Source organism: Pongo pygmaeus, chromosome 17, assembly GCF_028885625.2.
Source record: "Pongo pygmaeus isolate AG05252 chromosome 17, NHGRI_mPonPyg2-v2.0_pri, whole genome shotgun sequence".
Classification (NCBI taxonomy): domain Eukaryota; kingdom Metazoa; phylum Chordata; class Mammalia; order Primates; family Hominidae; genus Pongo; species Pongo pygmaeus.
In genome coordinates this window covers 43,484,076-43,489,345 of record NC_072390.2, presented here as the reverse complement: position 1 = coordinate 43,489,345, position 5,270 = coordinate 43,484,076, and the positions used below count along the sequence as shown (strand labels likewise).

The following is a 5,270-nucleotide window of genomic DNA, read 5'->3' as shown; positions in this document are numbered from 1 at the left end:
AAAAAAAAGATACATAACTTAAAGTTTACTGTTTTCACCATTTTAAGTGTACAGTACAGTGACATTAAGTACATTCACACTGTTGGGCAACCATTACCACCACCCATCTCCAGAACATTTTTCATCTTCCCAAAATGAATATCTGTATCCATAAAGCAGTAACTCCTCATTCCCTCCCTGACCCAGCCCCTAATAACTACCTTTCTACACTGTATCTCTATGAATTTATCTATGTCAGGTACCTCATATAATATTTATCTCACACATATGTAATGCTTCTCAAATTTGCATGTCATTCTGGTGCATTCTAGTCTACTCTGTATTATTCCAATATTAGTATGTGTACTGTCAAAGTGAGCAGTGTTTTTATTTTTTTAGAAAATTTCTTATCAGTCATTGCTAGTCTATAGAAACATAACTGATCTTTGTCTATTCACCATGTATCCTGTGTAACTCAGTATTTGCTATTGTTGTACATAGTGAATTACAGGACACATATCTTGTGTCCTGTATCATTCACTGTTTTCTTAACACTTAATAAAATGACCATATTTCTCCATTGAATTACTTACACACCTTTGTTGAAAATCAATTCACTATTCATTCTTATAGGCTGTTTTTGTAGAGTCCATCAAATTCTCTACATATATGATTAAATCATGAGAAAAGTATTATACTTCATGCTTTCCAAAAGGAATGTCTTTCATTTGCTTTTCTTGTCTAATTGCATTGGCTAGAACCCCCTTACAAAGTTGAATACAGGTTCAGGGCTACAAGTGCAGGTTTGTTATATAGGTAAACTCATGCCATGGGGTTTGTTGTACAGATTATTTTGTCATCCACATACTAAGCCTAGTACCCAATAGTTATTTTTTTCAGATCCTCTCCCTCATTCCACCCTTCATCCTCCAGTAGGCCCCAGTGTCTATTGTTCTCTTCTTTATGTTCATGAGTTCTCATTATTTAGCTCTCACTTATACGTGAGAACGTGTGGTATTTGGTTTTCTGTTCCTGTGTTTGATTGCTAAGGATAATGGCCTCTAGCTCCATCCATGTTTTCACAGAAAAACATTATCTCATTGTTTTTTATTGTTGCATAGTATTCCATAGTGTAAATGTATCACATTTTCTTTATCCAATCTGTCATTGATGGGCATTTAGATTGATTTCATGTCTTTGCTATTGTGAACAGTACTGCAATAAACATACATGTGCAACCCTAATTTCAGACAAAAGAGACTTTAAAGCAAAAACGATAAAAAAAGACAAAGAAAGGCATTACACAATGGTAAAAGGCTCAATTCAAGAGGCACTAACTATACTAAATATATACGGACCCAATACAGAAGCACTCAGATCCATAAAGTGAATTCTTAGAGATCTTCAAAGAAACTTAGACTCCCACACAAGTGGGAGACTTTAACACCCCACTGACAATATTATACAGATCATCAAGACAGAAAATTAACAAAGATATTCAGGACCTGAACTCAGCTCTGGATCAAGCGATCCTGATAGATATTTACAGAGCTGTCCACCCCAAACCAACAGAATATACATTTATTCTTCTCATTGCCACATGTCACTTACTCTAAAATTGATCATATAGTCACATGTAAAACACACATCAGCAAATGCAAAAGAACTGAAATCATAACACTCTCTCAGACCACAGCACAATCAAATTAGAACTCAAGATATTAAACTATTATTGACATTCCTCAAAGTTAGAAAAAACTATTTTAAAATTCATATAGAACAAAAAACAGCATGAATATCCAAGACAATCCTAAGCAAAAAGAACAAAGCTGGAGGCATCATGATCCCCAACTTCAAACTATATTACAAGGCTACAGTAACCAAAACAGCATCGTACAACAACAGATGTATAGATTATTGGAACACAATAGAGAATTCAGAAATAAGATTGCACACCTACAGCCATCAGACCTCCACAAACCTGACAAAAACAAACAATAGAGAAAAGATTCCCTATTTAATAAAGTGTGCAGGGAGGACTGGCTACCCATATTCAGAAAATCAAAACTGGACTCCTTTTTTACACCAAATACAAAAATTAACTCTGGATGGATTAAAGACTTAAATGTAAAATCCAAAACTATAAAAACCCTAGAAGAAAACCTAGGCAATACCATTCAGGACATACGCACAGGCAAAGATCTCATGATGAAAACACCAAAAGCAATAGAAAGCAAAGCAAAAATTGACAAATGGGATCTAATAAACTAAAGGGCTTCTGCAAAACATAAACTATCATCAGAGTGATTAGACAACCTACAGAAAAAGAGAAAATTTTTGCAATCTATCCATCTGACAAAGGTCTAATATCCAGAGTCTACAAGGAACTTAAACAAATGTATAAGAAAGAAACAACTCCATTAAAAAGTGGGCAAAGAACGTGAACAGACACATCTCAAAAGAAGACATACATGCAGCCAACATACATATGAAAAAAAGCTCATCATCACTGATCATTAGAGAAATGCAAAAGCACAATGAGATAGCATCTAATACTAGTCAGAATGGTAATTATTAAAAAGTCCTTAAACAACAGATGCTGGTGACGTCACAAAAAGAGACTGCTTTTACACTGTTGGTGATAGTGTAAATTAGTTCAACCATTGTGAAAGACAGTGTGCAATTCCCCAGATACCTAGAGGCAGAAATACCATTTGACCCAGAAATCCTATTAGTAAGTATATAGTCAAATGAATATAAATCATTCTATTACAAAGATACATGCATGTGTATATTCATTGCAGTAGCAAAGAAATAGAATCAACCTAAATGCCCATCAATGGTAGACTGAATAAAGAAAATGTGGTACATATACATCATGGAATACTATGCAGTTATAAAAGGATATAAGATCATGTCCTTTGCAGGGACTTGGATGAAGTTAGAAGCCATTGTCCTCAGCAAACTAACACAGAAACAGAAAACCAAATACTGGATGTTCTCACTTATAAGTGTGAGCTGAATGATGAGAACACATGGACACACTGAGGGGAACAACACACACTGGGTCCTGTCGAAAGGGGAGATGGGGGAGACAGAGCATCAGGAAGAATAGCTAATGGATGCTGGGCTTATACCTAGGGATGGGATGATCTGTACAGCAAACCACCATGGCACATGTTTACCTATGTAACAAACCTGCACATCCTGCACATGTATCCTCGAACTTAAAATAAAAGTTGAAGAAAAAATAATTAGAAATTAAAAATTCAAGACTTTAAAAATCGCTCAAAACTATGCAATTATATGGAAATTAAACAACCTGCCCCTGCATGACTTTTTGGTAAATAATGAAATTACGGCAGAGATCAGGAGGTTCTTTGAAACTAATAAAAACCAAGATCCAACATACCAGAATCTCTGGGATACAGCTAAGGCAGTGTTAAGAGGGAAATTTATAGCACTAAATGCTCATATCAAAAAGTTAGAAAGATGTCAAATTAAAAACCTAACATCACTACTGAAAGAACTAGAGAAGCAAGAGGAAACCAAGACCGAAGCTAGCAGAAGACAAGAAATGACCAAAATGAGAGCTGAACTGAAGGAAATTGACATGAAAAACCATTCTAAAGATCAACAAATCCAGGAGTTGTTTTGAAAAAATTAATAAGATAGACAGTCTGCTAGCTAGAGTAATAATAAAGAAAAGGAAGAAGACCCTAAAAAAACCCACAACTAGAAATGACAAAGAAGATATTAGCACTGACCCCAGAGAAATAAGAATAACCATCAGAAACTACTATGTATACCTCTATGCACACAAACTAGAAAACCTAGAAGAGATGGATAAATTCCTGAACATGTACACCCTCCCAAACTGAGCCAGGAAGAAATTGATTTCCTGAACAGACCAATAAAGAGCTCTGAAATTGAATCAGGAAGAAATAGCCTGCCAACGAAATAAAGCTCAGGACCAGACGGATTCACAGCTGAATTCCACCAGACATACAAGGACGAGCTGGTACCATTCTTACTGAAACTATTCCAAAGAATTGTGGAGGAGGGGCTCCTCCCCAACTCATTCTGTGTGGCTAGCATCATCCTGATACCAAAACCTGGCAAATACACAACAAAAAAGAAAACTTCAGGCCAATATACTTGATGAACATTGATGCCAAAATTCTCAACAAAATACTTGTAAACCAAACCCAGCAGCATCAAAATCTAATCCACCATGATCAAGTAGGCTTCTTCCCTAGAATGCAAGGTTGGTCCAACATATGCAAATCAAACAATGCGATTCATCACATAAACAGAATTAAAGACAAAAACCACATGGTTATCTGAACAGATGCAGAAAAGACTTTTGATAAAATTAAACAACACTTCATCTTAAAAACTCTCAATAAAGCAGGTATTGAAGGAACACACCTCAAAATAATAAGAGCCATCTATGACAAAACCACAGCCAACATTATACTGAAGAGGCAAAAGTTGGACACATTCCCCTTGAAAACGAGCAGGAGACAAAGATACCCTATCTCACCACTCTTATTCAACATAGTATTGGAAGCCCAGCTAGAGCAATCAGGCAAGAGAAATAAAGTGCAACCAGGTAGGAAGAGAGGAAGTCAAACTATACCTGCTTGCAAATGACATGATTCTATATCCAGAAAACCCTACCGACTCAGCCCAAAAGATCCTTCAGTTGATAAACAGCTTCAGCAAAGTTTCAAGATACAAAATCTATGTATAAAGATTACTAGCATTCCTGTACATCAACAATAGACAAGCCAAGAGCCAAATCAGGAAGGCAGTCCCGTTCACAATTGCCACAAAAAGAATAAAATGCCTATTATTTTACTAATTATTGATCTAGAGAAGTTAAATCTTTGACTGTATTTGTGTATTTTACTATTTCTCTTTGCAGTTCCAACAGCCTTTTTAAAATATGTTTAAAACTCTGTTATTAGGTTCGTAAACATTTAGGGTTGTTATTTCCTCTTGGTAAATTGATTTCTGTAGCATTATGAATTGACCTTATTTATCCCAGATGATAGGTTCTGTTTTAATAATCTGTTTTGTTTTAAACAAATGTAGCTAATGCAGATTTCTCTTAATAAATATTTATGTAGCATATATTTTAAATAATTTTATTTTAACTCACTTATGTCTTTATATTTAAAGTGGATTTCTTGTAGACAGCACATGGCTCAGTCTTTCTTTTTAATCCAATCTGACAATCTGCTTTTAATTGGGGTATACAGACCATTTAAGTGTAATGTGATTAC

At 35.2% G+C, this 5,270-nt stretch overlaps 1 pseudogene; it reads right to left on the bottom strand.

Moving 5' to 3' along the window:
* Window positions 1-261: 261 nt before the first annotated feature.
* LOC129019186 (U6 spliceosomal RNA) lies at window positions 262-359 on the bottom strand (annotated as a pseudogene).
* Between the last annotated feature and the right edge of the window lie 4,911 nt (window positions 360-5,270).